The 23,629-nt window shown below is 37.0% G+C and overlaps 1 long non-coding RNA gene across 2 annotated transcripts in view; it reads left to right on the forward strand.

Moving 5' to 3' along the window:
- LOC109302739 overlaps positions 1-23,629 on the forward strand; it is an 83,260-nt gene that overhangs the window by 21,029 nt on the left and 38,602 nt on the right. For both annotated transcript variants that reach the window (XR_002098913.1, XR_002098914.1), the window contains exon 2: positions 19,890-19,936. This is a non-coding gene — a long non-coding RNA (uncharacterized LOC109302739). The remainder of the gene's footprint in view (positions 1-19,889; positions 19,937-23,629) is intronic.

Raw genomic sequence — 23,629 nt, forward strand, 5'->3', positions numbered from 1 at the left:
AGTCAACAGGAAAAGATATTTTAAAAGTTGTTCAAGAAGAAAAAGTGAATAATATTAACATATAGTTTTTGTTTGTATTTTCAAATAAATATATAAGATATTCACTGCAAATATTCTTAAATTAATAAAAATGTTCAAGAGCAAGTTCTGTTATCTTAAGAACTGCACAGTAAAGAACTATACAGTAACTTCACCTCTAGATAAATTGGTTTAGGTAACGAAGTATATTTAAAACACCTGAATTTTTCTCAGTTTGTTCAACTCATTATTTCACAATTTAACTGAATTACTCAAGAGACACCTAAGGCCACAAGTACAATGATATTCCAAACGTTGGCCCCATGGGCCAGATCAGTGGCATGGAGTTGATCCGCAGGATGGATTCCATGCAGAGCTGGTAGATGGGGTCAGTCTATGAGTGCAAGCCAGCATATAGGGATCCAAGTTCACACCAGACTATCTCTGCATACCCAGATCTGGCCACATGTTGAACCAAACCTACATGTTTGGATCTGGCCACACCCTGGATGTTATCCAGCCTGCAGGTCTCCCCACAGGTATGAAAATTTGGAAGAAACAGAGCAGCAATTAACACTGCCACTGATCCCTGTCTGCCATGTTTCAAGATTGTTGGGGAGCCCTGTGGGCTGGATGACAACTCTAAAGGCCAAATCTCACCAGTAGACCAGGGGTTGAGCACCCCTGTTCTAAGCTACTACAACTACTTCTTCATTTCCATGAGTACTCATGCACTTTGTTTTTAAGAAATCTTATTAAAATGTTATATTCATTTCTTTTATAAAAGTATCAGTTCTATTTTCTACGTTGTCATATATATTCCTGCAAAAACTTAGCTGAGCATCACTGTTTCTCTTTTCTCTTTGCATTTATTAACATAAAAGTGTACTACTAGGGTAAATATGTGACTATCATCCTTGTCCCACGATCCAGTAGAAATTTCAACGTGCAGTGTATTTAATTTATAGGAAACATGGTTAAAATGTGCACTCAGCTATTGCTGGCAAATACAGACTTCCAAAACCAAATATATGAAATTGACTATATTTCCCTAAGCAGCTTTTGATTACAAATATTTTAAATCTTCAATGGGCCATTCCCAGAGATACCTTTTCCTATACTAGCTCTCAACTGGATGAAGAAACTTCCTCCAGTTGAAAAATAGCTAAATTTGCAGTAAATACAAGAGGAAGTTGAATGTCCACAGTTTCTGCCATCATGGACCAAACTTAAGAACAAATATTCTACGTCATACATTTTAGTTAAAACACCCACTATAATGACTGCTTTTATCTTTAGAATACAAGACCATACGCAGGTATGTTTTTACTATTTCTCACAGTAAAAAACATGATTCAAAAATATTATCATTTTCCCTCCAAAATAAATTTTGCTGCTTAAAAAGTGTAAGTAGGTATGCTAATCTATACTCTGAATAGACAATTTAGGCAAATGATGCTAATCTTTTTAATAGTCCTGCTCTTATTCTCTCATGTCCCTTTCTTTCATATTTGAACTCAAGCATATAGGATCAATGAAAATGTGTGATTCTGGGTAGAAACAAGAGCATGGGCATTGATAACTATACATATTTTTAACGTACAGATTTACCTCATTTTCTGCAGGTTCTGCATGTGTGAATTTGCTCTTATGCAAAGACCTTTTTGTACCAAAAATTTGTTATATGAGGTAAATTCACTCTTACGCAATCAGTATGGTGGAAGCACACTGTCAGCTGGTTTGTCAATGCGTTGTGGGAGTGATGCGCACCAAAATATAGTCTCCCGTGTAGATCTGTGCTCCTCACTCATTGTCTGCGACACACGTTTCTGTAGTTGCCATCCCCGTTATGGTAACATTCACCACCACCCTGTACTTGTGTATACTGTCTCCTGCTGGTGAGTACCAACATTGTCTTGTAAAAGTGGTAGAAATGGGTCTGGGGGTCAGTACAGTCGAGGTCTTGGAACGTATCCCTATTTGTTACATTGTAAAGTGGATTCCTTTTACGTGAATTCAAGTTATGCACCATTTTCCAGGAACACATGTGCATCATAAAGCGAGGGAAACCTGTAGTATGTATGTGAAGAAAAATGAAAAACCTCAGAAATCTTGAACAGAAATCTGAACTAGATTTTTTGGAGGGAATTACTAACCAATTTCATCTGAGGATTATTTTATCAGAGCATAGAAACTGTACATAGATTTCATTACTAACTGCGTTTACCCACCATAACAAAAATCCTGTCTGTTATTCTTAACTACAGAGTAAAAAGAATCACTCATGTTTTTATTTAGGAATCAGACTTGCTCAGGTACTTTATCAAATAGGAAGAAAATACTTGTTAGGCCAATGTGACTTAAGGGGAGTTAAATGTATTTTGGGGACAAAATATTTCCTAGTAGGATCAGCTAAGCTACACATACCTGAAGTGAATGCATTAGACAGGATTAGAAGCCAGGATAAATGCACTGATAACAATGAAGCATCTTCACTTGCTGCAGATAGTGGTAGAGCAAGCAGTACAAAATACAGCAACAGAGTAATCTGCAGGACCATGTAGTGTTTTCTTCTTGTAGTCTGTGATCTGTAAATAAAAATTATACATGCATTAACTTCATATGCAATCAAAGTATAAAAGAATGAATAGAGATATATAAAACAAAATGCAAGTAAAAGTTCTACTGGAAAAAAGGGAATACCTTCTTTTTTGTTGATGCAAATTGAGATGAAAACTGTACATTTTAATCATCATACTCCAGAAATTATTTTTTAAAGAAGGAGCTTCTATTTACATTTTGTTGTTTATTTTGAATTAGATGGACTAGAAGGAGGAGAAGGGAAAAGTTGGATAGAAGAGCAGCCTGTTGCCAGACAGGTTGCATTGAGAGGTAGGGGTCATGAAGAAAAATAGTGATGGTTGTTATTCTTCTAGAAAACCTTTCCAAGAGTTGTTACAATCACCATACTCTTCTTCCAGACTGCTTTTCCAGAAGGATCTTTCCCACATGTTGTTATGTCGCTTCTGTTTTCCACACGAGTTCCTCCAACCTAAGATCTAATGAGCCAAGGTATACCTTTCAAACACATATACCAATACCTTTTGAGACTCAAGGCATCCATCCAAAACTTTTCAGAATTTAGTGACACCCCATTTTAAATATATATTACATTATAATATAAACATTATTATTATGCTATTAATTAATGCTATTAATTAATTATATACATACAATTAAATACACCCCTTCAGGCTGCTGACAGGGAGCGCTCCCCAAACTCTGCTTGGCCCACCATATGTCTGCTCCCAACACAATAGTGGGGTCCCCACAGATGGCTCTAGGTCACTGCTGTGGAGTGGCAACCACTGGGGCAAGTTCTTCTCGTAATTACCTAAGGCAATCCATCCTGAATCCATCCTGTTAGGGCCTTGGGGCCCTAAAAGACACCCTAGACACCCAGGTGGCAGGAGCAAGATGCTGGGCTATGCCTGCAGCATCTGGGAAGTATTGAGGAGGTAGGAAGAGTAGGGGGTGGGACAAAGGACACAAGGCATGGGAGAGGGGAGACAGCAGGTCAAGAGGTGCTGTGGCAGTTACTGCCACAGCCGCCATAGGCTTGGTTTTCAGGAGGCATGCTGGAGTCAAACTGATAAGCTGCTGCACCAGAGAGGCATGCCTTCCTGCATTACATTGTGCAGGCATGCACGCTGCTGCTTCTGCAGCCCTTCCTAGTTTGACTTTGACATGCGTGTGGGAACCTGAGTTGTGTGGGGCAGTTTCTCCCCACAGTGGCAGTACTGGCATTGTGGCACCCCTGGCAGATTTGCGTAGCCCCTGCTTGAGAACCACTGATATATCCATTCTACTGGAGCCTGTTCTGATTCTACCAACATTTCTTGCTGGTTTTCAGTTTACTGTTTTTAGTGTTTAAATATGTAATTTAGAATTTCTTTTTTTAGGTTTTTCAGTATTGATTTCACTTTCCTTATCATAGAATCACAGATATCTAGTGCTGGAAGGGATTTCAAATTATCTTTCAGATCAGGATTCAGCAACTTGTGACCCATGAGCCAGAAAAGGTCCAGTGTGGCCTGTGAAGGTCCAATCCTGTTGTTCCACTGCCTCTGTGCCTCTCTTGCAAGGGAGAGTGTAGCCAACTGGCCATTCCAGGAGGCAGAGACTTCTAGATCTCAGCCATGGCTTGGTCATGAGCTCCAGCCCTTACTGGCAAAAGGCTGGCGACCCTTGTTCTAGTCTAGACCATCCCCTGCATTGAGGCAAGATCAAGTATACCTAGACCATCCCTCACAGCCATTTGTCTAACCACACTTAAAACACTCCAGTGAAAGAGATTCCACACTCTCTTCACTCCAGTGAAAGAGATTCCACAGCATCCCTACCTACTGTATTCAGTGTTTCACCAAAATATCTAACCTAATTCTTTGCAGAAAATTAAGCTGATTTCTTCCTGTCTTGCCCCTGTGAACAATTGATTTGTCCTCTACAGCAACTTTTTCTCTCTCCCCTTAGTCTTCTCTTTCCAAGATCAAACACAGTTCCTTCAACCTTTCCTCATAGGTCATGTTTTTAAGCCTCTCACTCTTGTTGTCATCTGGACTCATCCTTTTTTATGACCAAACCATATTTTTTCTTGGCCTTTACTTTGTTCTGTACAGAGATGTAACAATTTAACTTTGTCATTTACTGAATTAGTGTATCATTTTGCATGCGTGTTCTTTTGCTTCATTTTTTTAAATTAGAATATTTAAATTCTCCATTAAATGTAGTGGTATTCTGAGGCTTATTACATACAATAGATCTATATTCTTGAAATAACAAAGAATATTTTTTCCATTTCCATATTCACGTCCATGGTTATATTAGCAGAACATATTTACTTTTCTCTAAGTATACAAAGTTTAACAGTTTTTCTTCTAAGTGTTTTTCTTGCCTCCCTGAACACTGAACAGTCTTTTTTTGGCTCCCTTTTATTAATAGTACTTTGGATCTTCCAAAGCACTTTATAAATACAACTTCATAAAAACCCTTGAAATGGCAGCCAGGAACCACAGTTATCACATCTACTACTGATGAGGAAACTACGGCGCAGAGTGATTCTGAATATGTCTATACCATAGTAGCAGCATGCCCCAGACAGAACATTCCCAAGTGTGTCCTGCCCAACCATCCCTGCTTGCACACTCCAAACCTGGTAATGTTCTAACAAGGCTGATCCTGGAATCCTCAAAAGCCACTACAAACATTACTGAGATGGAGGTCTTGAAAGCAGCCACAGAGGGACACTTCAGAGCAGCCTCACCACCCTGTTTCTGGATTTGCAACATGGGGCATTATCAGAAATATCCCAGTTCGTGCACAAGCCTACATAGTTTATGCAGTTACCCAGAAAGTTCATACTAGGACCAAGTATAGAACCCAGACGTCCTCACTAGAAATCTCATCCTTGAATTACAATTCCTGTGCACATGCACAGGTCTGAACTGATGTTAATTAGAGTTAATGACAGTTTTTTCAAGGGTAGCACGACATCCCTATAATTGGTATTGCCAAATCATTGAGGAGGTAATGCAACGATGTGACTGCATTTTAGTTATAAAAATACTTGACTAACATTAGTGCTTTCTTATGTTGAATGCTTCATTTGTTACTGTCTGATATAAAGGGAACTGTGGATGAGATACATTAGTCCATACATTCAGTATCCCTCCACTGCTGTAGCCAATAGACAAAACATAAATAGGCTTAGCTCCATACATTCATGTCTTAGGACATATGCTTGAAGTCCTTCCATAATGTAACATACTAATATTTTTTTTCAACCGTTTTATTAGTCTGTATTTTTTCTGCTAATTAGAAAGTTTAAGAATTAAACAAAAAATGCTCAAACTATTGTGCAATGATGCCTATCCTGTTTTAAGGATTTAAGGCCAAATTAGGATACCCTTATTCCCTAGGTCATTGATTTAAAGGAGAATACTTAGTGCAGGCAAGGTAATCATCCACTACAAAGGGGAAAAAAGAAAGGTTTGACTCAAAACCCTACCCCTTGTCTCTACTGTCTAAGATGAAATAATTGTGTGTTCCTAAGTGATTCTTAGCTTTACTGAGAAAGATGTGGCACATTAAAGGTCAGAGCATGCTCCAGAGTCTTCTCAGATCATTATAATATAATCACAAGTTGATAAGTATTTTCCAATCCGTGCATTATTTTCAATAGGAGCTTTGTTCAAGTAAAGACAGGAGTATTTTGCACAATATAAGAAAAGTCTGAACAAAGGATTCAAGATGATAAGATGCCAAGAACTGAACCAAATGTCGCAGTGGTGGTCTTCCTTGATATTCGTTTCAGATTCCTGTGTTAAAAGTAGTCTTCTCTATTTTTACATGCTCTCTTAAAGCAAAGATAGTTTTCTCCAAGAATCAACAAATTATTTCCTGCAAATACCGTACAAACTTCCAGTAAACATAAACTAATGTGACCGTGACTTCTATGCATCTTAAGTGTCTGATCAAATCTTCTGAGACCTCCATTGCTTAATCCACTACAACACAAATTAGGGAAGCAGTCATAGGAGTCTTCAAACTCCACATTTCACATAACTTGCTGAGCACTGGTTTAAAACTACACATAGTCCAGATTTTCTGCCTCTCAGCACCTCTTCATTTACACAGATCATGCAACTCTACCCACAATTATGTACAGAAACATTTTCTAATAAGTGGCTTCTGCAGTTTGGTTTTGCTTTCTAATATAAATACAATCTAGTCACAGGCTAGCTGTATAATGTCATCTTAAAATCTGCTAGTTCTAGCTAAGATAATCAACAGGGATCCTGATTTTCTCTGATTTAAAAAAAATCACTAATTTTCAGTTTAAAAAAGGTAACCCCAAATTCGCATTTTCCCAAATAAAACACCACTCTATAGATATAGATATCCACAGAAAAATGTGGATTTGGGGTTACTTTTTTAACTGAAAATTGGGTTGTGGCTTTTTTTTACACATCAGAGAAAACCAGGATCCCCGCTAATCAATCTATCCATCTATAAAGTATGCAAACACCATGGTATCTAGCTGCAATCCTTTCCTTAATTCTGCTTTGTTTTTCTTTAAGTACATATTGTCCTGGCTGGATTCTTGTTAGCAATCAAGGCCTGTCATTCATATAAATTCATATAGGACCTGATCCAACGCCAATTAAGTCAGTGAGAGTTTGTGTTGATTTCAATAGGCAATGAATCAAGCCCTTAATTCCCTTTCTGTGTAAAATAAGAAACCTCTGTACTGTTGGCAGTCTATCACGCTCAACCTGTTCAACTATCCTATGTTTCTTTATCTAAAAATATATATATTCTTTAATAGATAGAAGATTTAGAAATACAGTTTCCTAATTAATATCTTCAGGTCTCTGATATGATCAAGTGTTTTCTAATGCAAAGTCCTGCTTCATACTCTAGCAGCTTGCTTTAAGTATTCTTATCTGTATTGTCTGCAATAACTCCTATTTTTTTAGACTCTCTTCCCCTGCAACTGAAGAAATGATTATTTTTTCCTAAAACAGGAACTACAGTGTATTGACATTTTCAAGCAAGTTTAGAGTAACCAGACCAATATCCTGAAGGAAGTAGACAAATAAAATATTTGCTGTTAGGCTGTCATAATTTTCTCAGTTTATATTGGTGAGGTCATAATATTTGTTTTTTATAATAAATACACACTTTTTTCTTCACAGCACAAGTTTAACAGTATAGCAAAGACCAAATAAATATATGTATTTTAATAATGTTGAACTAAATAAATAATATTATAATCTTTGACAAATATGTCATGTTTTTCTCTTAACCAAATTACATGGGTAAAATACTAGTTTCTTATATCTTTGGTTACTATCTTTCCACATTTTCATAGAATCTGTTGCTACTTTTATATGTAGTGCCATAAATATTCTGAAGCCAAAATTAATCACTAGCAGCATCATAGGTCCATACTGCAGGAAAGATTTTCTCCCCAGAGCTCCCCACTGAGTTGCACATATGGTTGACGAGGAGCAACAGTCCACAAATAGTGAAGCCAGAAACAGCCACTTAGTTTATCCAGCCAGAACCCCTGCATATTTGCAGAACTATTTCTTTACCTAGATCATTCTTCTTAATGCCTTATCTAGTATACTTTTGAATATCTGTTAGTATAGTGCCTTTACTTTCAATTGTCAGTTCTATTTATCAGGAAGAACTGTTTCCTAATGTCTAACCTTAATTTTTCTTTCTGGGACATCAAGCTATTTCTTCACGGTATCCAATATTCTGACATTGTGAATAATTCTTTTCCTACCTTTATACATTAACTCTGAATATACAGCTTCATCAGTCCTCTCATTTGTATATTAGATAAATGTACTAATTTAAGAACTTCAGCTCTTTCTCATATGTACTGTTTCCATATTTTTTGCCTTCCTTCACATTTTATTTTTCCCCACTATTTGTACATCATGAACATTTCAGACATAACTGTCTATAGCAGTAGTTCTCAACCTTTTTCAGCTCGAGGCACCACTCCATAACTTTTGTAAATTGAGTGGCACCCAAATTAAGACTAATTGATATATTAAAGTGCTTGCCTCCTTGCAAAGGAGCTGGGCAAAGAGGGTGGAAGATCACTGAGGCAGGGACAAGCTTGAGTCTGTGTTTACTTAGCTTATCTGCTTACTTCGTTACATCTTGCTTATCCCCTCATAGCTCACTGCACCCTTCAAAGGATCTGGCAGCATTCTGGGATGCTCTGGAACTCTGGCTGAGAACCACTAGTTTATATATTTAGGGCGTGTTTACATTTCTGCCCTGGACTGCAGCAGCATGGGAATAGAGGCAGTACACAGGTTCCTTCTTCCAGCACCTGCTCCCTGCCCGCCCCTTCTCTGCAGGTGTCCCCCACTGGCCAGGAGCAGGTTCTGGAAGAAAGAACCCATGTGCTGTCACTGCCCCAGCTGACTCAGACATAGAGAAGGCCTGAGAGCCACTCCCACCCCATACTGCAAGAAGCAGCTGTGTGGAAGGCTGGACTCAGCTAGGGACAGCAGTGGAACACAGGTTCCTCCTTCCAGCACCTGCTCCCCACCAGCAGGGGACACTTGTAGGGGAGGGGAAACAGGCAGAAAGGTGGGGTTGGTAGGAGGAAACTGCATGCTGCTGCCACTGTCGTTGGCTGAGCCCAGGTCTCCAGTCACTCCCCAAAACCCCAGTTGGAGTGGGACAGAAGTGGCTCTAGTCTCCCGTGACCCCAGGTGCATCAGGGGCAACAGCAGCAAGGTAAGGGACAGGGAACAGGTTCCCTCCCTCCTTGGTGCACCTGCTTCCTGCCCAGCTCCCCGATGTCCTCCACCAACCCAGGGGCAACAACACCTCACCCTCAACCCCCCATAATTTGAAGGGTGGTGTGACCCCCGCCCCCCTTTGTAAATCCTGGATCCACTCATGCTTCTCATATAGCCTAAACAGAACTTCCTATAACCTATGAAAAAAAAGAAGGGCTGGTAAGATAACCAGTAACCACACTAAGTCAAACCATGACCTGAAAGGTAGTAATAATTTTACCACATGCTGGAAGACTGTCAAACTGAAACAGGGTTATATCAATAACAGAATTGCAGTACTATATACTCCTTCTTTAAAAACTATAGAAATACAGAAATGCAGTGTGTAAAATATACTGGAAAAGGGCATTTTTTATATCAGTGCTCAAGTGCTAACACTTTACTATTATTTCATAGTCAAAACACCCATGACAAATATGCCATATGCAAACAGGCCTCATATGTCACACGCATCTTAGGCCTCATCTTGTAGCTGGCTCCATGTAGGTGGAATCCTTCTGACTTTTAGTCATTTATTAGATCTATTTCACCCAAACATTCATATGCTAACTTTTTCATCATAACTTTTTTTATTTTGAAAAGAATACTGATCAACTTAAGTTGCTGAATTCCTTTAAAATTCCTTCCATTAGGGAGATAACACATAATCTATTTCTTCTTTTCAGAGATTCTGAATCTTCCATTCATTCTTTTGAAATGCAATTGCATTTGATCCAAATCTACAGATTCAAAGATATTTAGACTTAGTGGAGGGCCAGTAAAGAAGCTGGTTGTGACCCTTTATAATTTTGGGAACCCAACTCTTAGTTTCATCAGATACTTTTCAATCTCTTTCTTAACTACCCTTCTATGTACTGGACACATATCTTTTTTAAATAAATGATTTGCTTCTTGATTCTTTTTAGACTGTATACACTACTACAAACAAAGGGGAGGGAAACAGTTTTGGTAATTTAGAGAACTGTACAAGCTCATTTTGTTTTCTAGAGGTTACTTTTTAAAATGTTGTGTATATGCTTTAATATAGTTCTTTAATTTAGTATGTTAATAAGGTGTATTAGGCTTCCCCAAGTAGATTCAGCTTGTTCTGAATAGTTTGTTGGGCTATATATCTCCATTCTCTGACAAGTTTAAATGTAATTTTTTCAAACTGTTCTTTTTACTTCTTATTCTATTCTTACAATTTTATTTATTCCACTTGTTCACTAACCATCTTCCAACATTTTATATTTTAAAAAAATCTTATTCATATTTGTTGCAGTGCTACCACTGGACCAGGGCCTCCAATACTATTCTTTACATTCTCCTACCTTTCTTCCACCACCTTTCCATCTATAACGACACACTTCTTTATCTCATTTCTTGCACCAAAGTATTGTGTGTTCATGATCACCAGCTTCTAAATTTCCTCATTTCAGAGCTTTTATTTATTCTTCATTAGACAATATCATAGGACTGCTTTGACCCTCATTGCTTCTTAATGTGCTTGTAATCCTACAAGAAACTGCCCTTTTGTAGCCTATTTTAACAAATTTCACATTGTTTTTAATATAATTAAAATTGATTCATTATTTTTACATTTTCATCTACTTGCTACCAGATCCCTAACTAGCCTTTTTCACAAATCACAGAGTAATTACTATAAAATGCATACATCACTAAGTTCCCTAGGGTTTTTGCATCCATCATTTCAGTCTGTGAAATTACTGTTTTTGTCTCTGCCATCTCTTTCAATACTTGCACACATTGTTTTTTCATTAATTTTGTTTCCTTCACCTGATCTGTCCTCTCGCAGATATGTTCTAGTTGTATCTTACCCAGTCAGGTCTGCAATGCAAAGAAAGGGCATTCAATGCAATTTTGGTTACACAGGACTGGTCAGGATTAGGCCTGAAATCAAAAACTACATTTATGAACAGAAACCTCTAATTTTGCCTGATTATTTCCCTTAGGATGTTCCAGCCCTTAGGGAGAATGTGTTCCCACAATCATCTCAATGTACCAATACTCATTTGACTTCATGTTTGCTCTTATAAACTTTTCCCCATGTTTACATTCATTCAGCAGTTGATGATGAATCACTCCTATTTTGTTAAATATTTTCCAGATATACTTTGCCCCTTTTCTTTTCTTCAACTATTGAAGAAAACAGACATTCAGACTCCCTATTTAATTATCTTTATTGAGAATGTAACCTTTCATAAAGTTGTCAAATGAAGTAAGGTAAAATGGTAGTACTAAAATAGATGATGTATTCTTATTATTTTCAAATTGCAGATGTTTCTTTTTTAACTTTTTATCATTAGTTAAGAACATTAATGATATTGCTGAATGTGTAATAATAAAGTAAATTTAAACCAGGGCTTCTTTATATGTGTTTGTTTCCTGAACTATTCTTTGCTATGTTTGTTATTCTCTGGAAATTGCAGGCCAGATTCTGCCATCCTGATTTATGCTGAGCACTACCTTACACACTGAGTAATTCCACTGAAAATTAATTGGAACGGCTCCCCAAGTCCAATTTTACTCCACAGGAGCAAGGATGATATAATCTGGTGCAAAATTAACCAGAAAATAAACAGAATCAGATCCTCAGCTGATGTAAATCAGTGGTGACTTAATCCATGCCAATTTACACTCATTGAAGATATAGCCCATATAGACCTAACAAATTTTGTAATTCAGTCTTTGAACCCTATCATGCATTATTCTGTGGATAATTTCCATATGACTCATTTTTCATGATGGAATGAATCAACTACAACTAATTCTAACAAAAATATAATCATTGCTGCTACTGCACTGTATGTGAACTCACCATACTACTCACTGTATTAGACAGAGATTCCAAGCCTCCCCTGTTTCCTATTTCTTAAGTGTAATGCCATTTCCTTAGTCAGCAAGTGAAACTGGAAACACAGCTGCTTTTTTAATCAGCACTAATACCAGTCATAGGTCTGCTGCTATTACACTTCATTTTCAGCCAGCACAAATGAAATCCTGAGCAACACTTCCAATATTCTAATTAGTCACAATTACATTGTTATTATAGAAATGGATATATTAGCATTTTGCAGATCCAGAATGTGCATAACAGAAAAGTTCTGTAGACTACTTGTGCAAATTCCATGTATCTTAAATTTTAAATGGTGTATATGACAGTATCTCAGTACTAAAGAACTGAAATGACCTAAATGAACAGTTAGCATAGGATAACAAGATATATAATATCTACATACTACCACAAAATTTTAATTTTAATATGTATTGTTTTAGCAAACCATGGCTTGCCAAAATCTCCTGCTTTTGCATTATGCTGCTGTATACATAACATGTATTTTATTTGTTGCTTTAACTATTGAAATTGACATCAATAGATTAACAGTACTCTGCTTTCATTAGTGTTTCTTTTTAGTCTGTTTTCAAATACTGTCTTCTTTTAACTGCCATGTCATTTAAAAAAAATCTTCAGTACAGGAATACCATCGAATATCCCTTTTAGTACTTCTATACTGATCACATTATTTTATTCCTCTTTAAATAAGTTTATATAAATATTTCAGAGACTACCAATGCAAGTCATCACTATTACACTAGTAACTAAGATATATTTCAGTTTTGGGAGTAAAATTAATCTCTGACTGAATGCAAGGCATTCTAACATCATGGTGATACATGTGACATAAAAGCTTAGAGATAAATTCTTGCTACTGATATGCATGAATTTCTTGTACGTTATACTGGAAATGCCACCAAAAAGGCACACTCTGTAGCTAGCAGTGATGAAAACACACCTGAATATAATTTAAAAGGCTGAAAGCAGCATTTCAGACACATGAATATATATACAGGAAAGGAGGATAAATCAATACTAAAACAAAAGAATGAGGGAAAAGGAAATACGGCAATAATGGTACAAGGCAAGGCACTAAGATGAAGTCAAGGGAACAAGAGAAAAAGACTGAGGAGGAGGAGACAGGAAATAAAACAATCAGTAGGAACCAAGAAAAGTCTAGTGCAGTAGGAGAAAAAGAAATTAATCGTTGAGTGGGTCAGAATTTTCTGGTCGACATTTTTTTTAAATGTTCCACTTTCATAAAGTGAACTGTGAAGGTCAAAAAGGCTTTAATATTATTTCTAGTGTAAAGATGAAAAGCCAAATCCAAATCAATCTTGTAGGCAGCAAACAATACTTAGGTAGGTAGAATTTAAGCACTTTTAGTTTTAGAAATTGCAGGCCAGATTCTGCCATCCTGATTTATGCTGAGCAGTATCTTACACACTGAGTAATTCCACTGAAAATTAATTGGAACTGCTCCCCAAGTCATAACATGCAACTCAAATTAACCTTGCTCAACAGCTACTTAAATGCCTAGATCAGTGGGATCCCTCAAGAACCTGACACAGGTGTTGCAATGCTGACACCACCACCACAACAGGGTGAAACTATCCTGTGCTTCTGTTTTCAGTAGGCATGCTGGAACCAAACTGAGAAGTAGCTGCAGCAGAAAGATGTCTCCATTACATATTCCTGGTTCTACAGCTGCTTCATGATCTGGCTCTACAAGAAGAGAATGGCACAGTTCCACCTGCCGCAGCAACAGTGTCAGTGACCAGGGCACAACACCACCTTGGCCTGCCCTCTTCCCCTTTCTGGGTCTTATGTGGTCCTTTTGACCACCTCCTACCCCTCCCACCATTTCAGTGCTCCCTACACATGGCATGTGCACCCCAGCACATTGTCAAATGGCCCCAGGCTCAATACTAATAACATATTAATAATATAATTTTGTTTATCTTGCAATATTTATAATATCTTTATATAATTTTTAAAACAGGGTGCCACTAAATTCAGAAAAATTTTAGAGGAGTGCCTTGAGTCTAGAAAGGTTGAGAATCACTGGCCTATATTAATTAACTGCCTCCATTTTGGCCTGAAAAACTCCCTAGACACTTAGAATTGTGATACTCCACATGCTAGAAGCAATCTACTGTCTGCCTCACTCTCCACCTAGATTCTGTTCTAATCCAAATCAGTGTGAAGATGCCTAACTTCCTTAGGGTTGGACAGAGCACACCTAGCAGTTGTTTGGGGTTGACAGCATGCATGCAGGTCTTTAAAAAATATAACCAGAAGAGGCAGAGGTAGTGATGCCCACTTTTTGCCTAATATCTTCATGGCAAGATCACTCATTCTGGAAGTGACAAATCTGGGTTTTAGGCCTATCTCAGCCTCATTGGGTGAAAACCTGTATCTCCCTCTTCTGATTCCTATTGCCAGTATTTCTGGCTTTTAACCAGTGACTAACTTAAAATGTATAAGTAATTCTAGCATCAGGAGTCAGAATCCAGAACTTACTACATCCTAGCAGTGTAGTATAACTATTAACCTATATAGTACCACTCCTTTTAATTTGCCTTCCTTCTGGTGCCATCAGTCTTGCACTCTTAGCTGTCCAGAGGCCTCACGTCAATAGGCAGGGGGAATAGTCTCTCATCCAGTTGAACATAGGCACTGTCCTGAAAACTGAGAGTTGTGGGTTTGAATTGCCTTAGGATGAAGAGGACCTAGAACCCAGGTCTCTTACTTACATACCTATGCGTTCCTATCACTAAGTCCTGGGCAAAAGGTGGGTGGTGCCACCATCTGTGTTCAGGAGTGAATGGGAAATGTTGTGCTTCATACTAATCTTAGTGCTGCTCTCATTTAGGTATTCTGGCTCAAGGTAGGTGTCTCTCCTCTAAGCAACCTGAATCTTAGGACAAAGTAAAGGAAGTGCTTTCATTACAGCCCTAAGATAGATGCTTACACTCTAAGAAGGAGTGGAAGTTTATGCAAACCTTTTAGTTTCCCTTTTCCTATTGGTTAGCTGCAGGTGTCTCCCTGCTGAGCAATGAGGCCATCTGGATAGCATTTGGGAAGCACTAAAGGAGCATATTCATATGGTCCAGGGTTGCGGGTGGGGGGCACTCTAATTAAATCACCACAGTGTCTCTTGTCTTCCACATCCCGTATTTCAAAATGGCCCCAAGGGTGCTTTAACTAAAGCTCATGTAATCAGTTCTAGTTAAAATGCCCCTGCCACTATTTTGAAATGTGGGACACTGAATACATGAGACACTGCAGCATGCTGGAGCATTCTAATTAGAACGCACTAATCGGAATGCATCAGAGTACGTGTATAGGCACCCCAAGAGTCTTCATTCAATGTACAAGAGGCCTAAAGTGTATGGGTTGTGGTACCTGAGTAAAGGTACCTAGAAGATTAGTTTGGATCTGGCCCTAATGCTATATTATTTTATTTAAACTAAAATATTATACTGGTTTATACTATATCTTCAACATTTGGTTTTATTTTATAAGTACTACCAGATTGCAAGTTGGTTAGGTAAGTGATCCACCATACTCGTCTGCAAACAATGATCTGGACATTTCAGTGGAAATAACATTTATGAGAGTGCCATATTCTGCTACTCTCTCTTCACTATGATAGTATTGTAGTGATATAATACAATAACAATAATATCAATATCAAAGAAAAAAGGTCTTCAAACTTTTATATATCAGAAGGTAGAACAATTCCCCTCAGTCTGGATAAGGAGGCAGACATGTATCACTCCAAGTGCCAATGGAAGGCCTCAGGGAAGAGTGCCACTATTTAAATTAAATACCTGACATAATGCACAAGTGAGTAATTTTGAGAATTTAAAACCATTACTTTTTAAGCTAACTTAGTGTGCATGTGTTCACTAGTATATTAGAATTAGAAAATTCATTTTAAGCCTTTAATTAAATGTTGATGTTGATGTATATTTTAGTAGATGGATTTGCTAAAGCTAAGGAAGGGGAAATAGTCCCTTCTGGATGTCTGATGGAACATAGTTTCTCAACCTGTGATACACATACCCCTGGTGGTATGCGAGACACAGGCGGGGTGTACACAGATACCCTAACACTCTCTCTCTCACACCCTCTTTTCCTTTTTTTTTCTCTCTCTCACCCTCTTTTCCTCTCTCTTACCCCTTCCTCCTCTCAAAACTATGGCAAAAAATTTGATCACCATGCACTGTGCAGTGCTTTAAATTCCCCAGTAATAATATGGCATGGGTTTAGCCCTCCTAGCTTTGGCCAATATCACCTCTAGCACAGGTACATACTCAAGTTGTGCATCCCTGGTGTAAAAGGTGGCAACCCTACCCACACCAGATCAGACATCTGTCATATCACAACCTTATATACACAGCCCTTCTTCCAACATATGGCACACATTAGTCTGTAAATATAAAATCCTCTGGAAAATTGAGTGTTGGGGTACTTATTAAAATTTAGGGGGGAGTTGCTACTTAAAAGGTTGAGAAACACTGTGATGGAGGAATATATTTAGAAATTAACCCAAGAAAAATGTAATATTTTTTCATTTTCATTAATGTCTAAATACTTTGAAATATGTCAGTGATTTTTTATAATACTTTATGAACTCATGACAATATGAATGGCACTTTTCTAATTTATGTTTTCACTATACAGTAAAGGTAATCATTGAATAAGCAAGAATATTCGATTATTTGAGCCAATGTCTCATTGGATACACTTTCAAAAATGAAAGTGTCCTTCAGAAACAAGTTAAGATCAGTTTTTACCCCTTAATTGTTTTATAATTATTTCTCTTTTAAGTTGCAAGCTTTGAATTAAGCAGTCTACCATTATCTACACTCATTTATAATAATAAAACTGAATACATTTCTTAGTATCCCACAAAATGAAAACCCTGGGGAAATTGTTCAGCATGATTTCCAGTAGATGTACTGTGAAAACACGTGAGGCTTATAAGGTTGTGTCACTACCTGAATACCCTTCTATCTAAATGTCGTGAACTGAAAGCAGTTAATTATGTATTTACTGCCCATGTAACATATCTTTAAATTGCATTTATTCATTAACAGATAACAATGTTTGAATTAAATCAAAGTAATTTAAGAAGCAGCATATTTGCAAATCTTTCTACTCTGAACAGAAAAAAGTACTAATTGACTTACCTGATTCTATTCCTACAGTCAGTTTGAGCTTCAGAACAGTTTGTATTATTGTACATTACTTCCATTTACCAAGCTGAACTGCATAAAAATGTCCAGGGAGCCAAAACCAGTTAAATCCTGTCAACAGATAGATATGTCAACTAGTTATCAACTAGTTATGAATACTACTGCTTTCTGTTAAGTATATTTACCATGAGCCAGACCTCTCCTCCTTTCTTGAAGCCTATTTATCTTGGTATTTTAAGTGTGCCCATCACCATACACCAGGGTTGTTCCATCTTCGGCCAAAGGGACAGATCTGTCCTGAAGCACCATGTCATCTGGATCACAAAGCTCCCTACAGGTCCAAAAATTTAGCAGCAGAGAGCAGTGCCACCTTCCCTCACTGCCAAATTTCCAGACACCTGTCGATCCCCAAGCCCTGAAGGCTGGATCAGGCCCCCTGATCCCAGCACACAGGGCTAGGCAGGGGCTAACTGGGCCCCTAGAATCCAATCCTGGCATGCAGGAGTGGTGTCAGGCCCCCAGGACCCAACCCTGGCACAGAGAGGGTTGAAGGAGATGATGCCTGGCCCTTAGCACCCAATCCTGGCACACAGGGGCAGGAGAGCACAATGCCAGGACCCCAGGCCCCAATTCAACCCATAGTCAGGTCTCATGCCATTCATCTGGTCCACCAATGTTTCATAGTACTTATTATATTAATAATAATTCAAGTCATATTGTAAAAAACGTATGGAATACTATATTATCTAAGTCCTTTATATTTAAATTAAACTACCTACTTTAACTTAAATATGACTGTTTTAAATATAAGCACTGTTTTTCATTTCTTTGTATGGGAGCAAGAGCTAGAGGGGAAAAAACTACAAGGAAAGACTCCATTTACCCTCATAATTCCTACACCAAGATCAAACTCAAAAACAAATTCTGTTCTTGCAGGAAAAGTTAAGCACTAAGACTGGTTGAGACACAAATAACTGAAAAGGGGATGGGAAAGAAGTAAGAAAATAGTCACAACCCCTAGATATACAGTGTGGGGTATGCACACATGTATTGGGAGCCATTTTAAAAGGGCACTAGCTGTTACATTCTAATTGTTACATATGGACAAACCGGGAATGATACAAACATAGCAAAACCACTCCAGCTTTAACACTGCTTCATCCAAGGTTAAATTTGGAAGGGTTCTGCTACATTTGTATTATTTCCAGCCTGTCCATACATAACATTTTGAAATGGCTCTAAATTTAAGTTTGTCCATACCGTAAGGCACTGTCAGGCTCCCCCAAAGAAAGTGCTCACAAGATGCTTCCTGAGACATAATCCCTCTCACTCTCCCTGTAGGTGTGTATCTTTGTCCCATGCTTCAGTATAGACAAGGGTATAATTCAGTCTTATGTATAAAATGGTACTTAATGAGCATGACAAATGTGCAGTCAGCTGGCTTACATACCAATTAAAATCAAAGTTATGTCAGTTGGAATGTAATTAAATATATTTTAAAATCTAAGCACTGACCTACCTGGACCATGATTTTACACTGAAAAATGTATATAACCTTAAGAATTATATATAAAATGGATGTAAAAGTTTCTAATGCAAGAATAAAACAATATGCACAATTTATAAGACAGTACTACTTGTTTAACAGGAACTTCTATAAGTCATGGCTGCTTTGCTTTAATTTCTCCTATAGTATGAACAATTAGATAGAGAAAATATAAATAACTGTTTTCCTAAGAATATGGTCAAGTAAGTTCTTTAGCCCTCGGGTCTTTACTGTATGCCTTTGAAGATGTATCACACAGATGGATTCTCTCCTACCCAGCAATGTGCTCGGTTCAGGGAAGAGGGAGGCAGGACCTGTCACACAGCAAGTTACACTTCCTAGTTTCTTAGGGTACATCTGCACCAACACTGACCCATCAACATTTATTAATACAGTTTATATCCTGTTCTCCTTTAATGACTGGCTGTCATTTCCATAAAACTGTAAATCAGTTGTGAGCTGGCATAATAAAAGTACACCCTGCTCCATTCACTTTCTCCTATAGCAGTGTGCACTAAGGGGCAGTTTGCAGATAAGTTTCTATATATCAGCTGTGAAGAAGCTGAGGGCTTGCCTGCACCAAGGACATTTTCAGCTGGCCAGTTAGGATCAGTTTCCTGTGCACTGAAAAGGAAACAGAATGGGAAAAAAAGGATTGGGGTATATATTTCTATTTTTAAAAATAAGCAAGTTTGAATTCAGAAGGTCTATTGCTGTTCGTATAAAAAACTCATGGCATCAATTAAAAAGTTATGCAACTTCCCTGAAAACTGGCTATTAACACATTATTATTGTACAGTAATCATTCTGTAGGTATTTGAACCAATCATATAAATTTACAGGTTTTATCGATTAAGTTATTTTTATTATTTTTTCATGTTTTACAGTTTGTGGATGAAAATTACTTACACCGATGTCTATCCTGTAATTAAAGGTAAAGTAACTAAATCTACTTTTCTACGGTTATATTTCGTTATTACATGACTTTGCTGAAATCACTTAAATTGATGTTGATAAGCTAGTAGATGTGCCCAGGATTCCTAGCTTAGTTTCTGGTTCTTAGTTTCTCGGTTTCTTTGTAAATTCTTCCAAATGGCACAAGTAGTGGTTTAATTGGTCAGCTCATTATGTTATCAAAAACTTTCTCCTGGATTAGACTACTACTTGTACTTCATACTGCTTTTTGGGACAGGATGTAACATTATTAGCTACGTATACTCTTCATGATTTGTAAGCACTCAGCTGTAGCAAAGGTGTTTACAAAGAACTTCAAGCCCAGTCTTGGACCCATGACCTGTTGCCATTATGGGTTACAATATGAAAAAGACAATTAATGATTACTAGTCGCTGAAAAAAACAGTGTAAATACATATAGAATACATCATTGATTACCCAGGAGCTGATTATCCAGAATGTGGATTGACTGAAAGGTTTTGTATTTACAACAACAAAAATGTTGTGTCTACCAGTTTAAGTTCTGTAATGTATATTCACTGTCCAGTCCAGTAATTAAAGTATAGGTTTCAGCACTTCATACTGTGGTGTTTGATTATCTGGAAGTACTGATTATCAAGAATGATGGTGACTTATTATTCCAAATAATCAACACTGTAGTGTTTATGTATGTGCACCTACAATACATAAAATATAACAGAACTTTCATCCAACTTAATTATTAAAAAGATCCAATTTTGAGAAGACAGTGGGACAAGCATAACTTCTTGTGGGTCAATACAATTTGAGATTTGGATAGTCTACACATAAGTCACTTACAAAATCTTTACTTAGAAGTAACCTTGATGGTGTTTTTAATAGACAGACTGTTGTACAATAGTTAACCAAGACAGTAAAGCTTCAATTGTGCAAAAATAAATCCTTGTGTTAACAAATGGAAAATATTTTCTGAGGACTAAGTATAGAAAGCTAACATGCATACTCACTTGGCTCTTCTTCTTTCTCCATGTTTTGATGTTGTTTTTCATACACTGTTTTTCACCTTTCCTTTCTGTCTGTGCAGGGATATCATTTCCCTTCCCTTCATGTTTGAGATGTTTCTTCCTTTTAAATTGCCCTTCCCCACTCACCTATGTTCAGTATACTAGTGAAGATAAAAAATGTTCTGAAAACCATATCTCTAAAACACTGTGGACTGGATACTAGTGAAGGTATCCCCCAAGACCCTTAATTCTCATTGATTTCACTGGGGCTCAGCACTTTACCGTGCTCACCATGTTTCAGAAGTCAAAGAAAATATTGAGGCCTTTCTTATGTTGATTTTATTAATATCTGTGGAGTTGCAACTGATTTGAACCAGTATGATGAGACCAGAATCAGAACCCAAGATTTAGTAATTCTCAGTTTTCTACCAGTACCATTAACAAATCAGCATGGCCAAAGTGATTAAGAGCACTATTTAATACCAAAAAACAAGGCTGTCCAATTAGGGATTTTGCATACTATATTTTGGTGTGAAATGGAAGCATCTTAAAAGAATCTTCTTCCTTTTTACACACATGTAAATTCAAAACCATTGAATGGATTTTTAAGTATTAACATGGATAAAAACATGTATTACAAAACTATAAAGGTTTGAAAATACTGAACATTAGTACATCTGTAATGGAAATATATTTACACTATCATAACTTCAGAAGATAGGATGGGATTTAAGTCTTAAAAAGGATTCTTAAGAGAGCAGGACTATATAGTCTGCTGGAGAGCAGACTATATAGTGTTCTTTGCAGGACTGGCCTATATTGTAGCACCTGGGATAAATGTTCTATTATAAAAATATAAAATATCTATTACAAGACCTACATATCTACTTCTGTCCTTCACTAGCAACTTTTCAGAAGCATGTATGTAATGCCAAATCCTATATTATATTATATATGTATTTAAATACTTTAAAAGGAGATCATTACATAATGAAAAATTATTTTATATTAAATAAAATAGACAAAACCTTGACTATAAATTATATTTTATACAAATGTAAGTATTCCATTTTTCTTCTCTAACAAAGAATAAATACCTTTTGCTGTCTATACGCAGTAATAAAAATTCTAACGCATTCCCCCTTAGATCAAATCCAACATAAAAAGAACTTTAAATAAAATTATTACATCATTTCATGTCATCTTAGCCAAAAGGCTGAGAAGTGATGGTGCAATACCAAAATGATTATATAAAGTCAAATTTATTGTACCAGTGAGATTCACTTAGGGTAGTACATCACACCTTTTATCAAGCATTCCAACTTGACAATGTTCACTAAGCATGAACTTCTGCTGTATTTTAAGGTTAAAATCACATATGACATGCAATAACAGTGGATTCAAATTTTAGAGCCCTTACATCTTTAAGCAATTTAACATTTTGTATCTTAGAAAATCTATCTGAATAAGGTATGGCAGACTAGAAATGTCAACAGATTTACAGACACTGAGTAGAAAATTAAAAACTTACTGCCATATTGTATTATTACTGACCTCTTTATAAGTGTTTATACCCTCAGGTCTTAAAGGACACACAAATTAATTAACCACTGAACTGAAATTGTAAAGACATCATGTAACTGGATATCTAACACACAAGTTTATGGACATATAGTACAATATTAAATAAAATACAAGTTCTCAGTTCTACAAAGGGAACCTTACAAAAAATCTGTTATAGGATCCTGTAAAAACCTGGAGCCTTAAAAAAGCAATTTTCATCTATTTAGTAAGACAACAGAATATTACAAAGTATAATATACTTTAGCATAAACTAAACCAATTGTCACATAGTTCCAGGCATATGATATACATAGAGGGGAAAAAAAGAGATGATAACCAGGTCACTATAGAAAAGAAGAGTTCAACTCTAACTTAAGAAACAGAATAATATATAGTTTTGTTGTCAACAAGGATGAGTTTCAATAAGTCTGAAAAAATAAGCCTGTTATGAATTTACTTCTGAATAATTAAATGTATACCTGGAAGTGTGTGGATCTGGAATTTTAAAAAGTGGTATGCAGATAAGATAGTGAGGTGCATCATCTCTTACGAAACAACACATGGTTTTCTCCAGTTAAAAAGATGCTTTACTAATATGCTAGAGGCATTCAGTTTAAGCATTCAGTTTAAGATTGAAGCAAAAACAACTACAAATTCATTGGAATGAGTTAAAACCAATCTGCAGGGCTGCGAAATAGAAGCTTCATTACCAGGAGCAGCTAACAGAGAGCAGAATTGCAGAATAAAGGATAGCATCATTTGTGGAGCATCAAGACCATTAAAAAAGAAGATAGGGTCATTAACAGCTGTAGAATGAAGAGTTTAGAAGGGTTCAGGTAGATTAAACCATGAAGTCAACTGACTATCTTAACACTGCCTGACTAGATATGCTGCTGCTACTGCTACTGCGAGGCATGTTGGTTTTAAACTTTGGGTGGACCAGGAATCAAAGTGGGGTGCAAGTGCACCAGTGCAGCACCCCGCTCCCCTTGATCCACCCCTGCCTGGCAACTTCTGACATAATATGTATAAACAGAAAAAATATGGATATACCTTTTAGCATCCTCAACATATGCAGAACTAGAAGAGATTGTTGGTGGAAGGACAGGAAAATGGTATTTCACTAA

The sequence above is a fragment of the Gavialis gangeticus genome, unplaced genomic scaffold (assembly GCF_001723915.1).
Source record: "Gavialis gangeticus isolate Ggan-Ray unplaced genomic scaffold, GavGan_comp1, whole genome shotgun sequence".
Classification (NCBI taxonomy): Eukaryota; Metazoa; Chordata; order Crocodylia; family Gavialidae; genus Gavialis; species Gavialis gangeticus.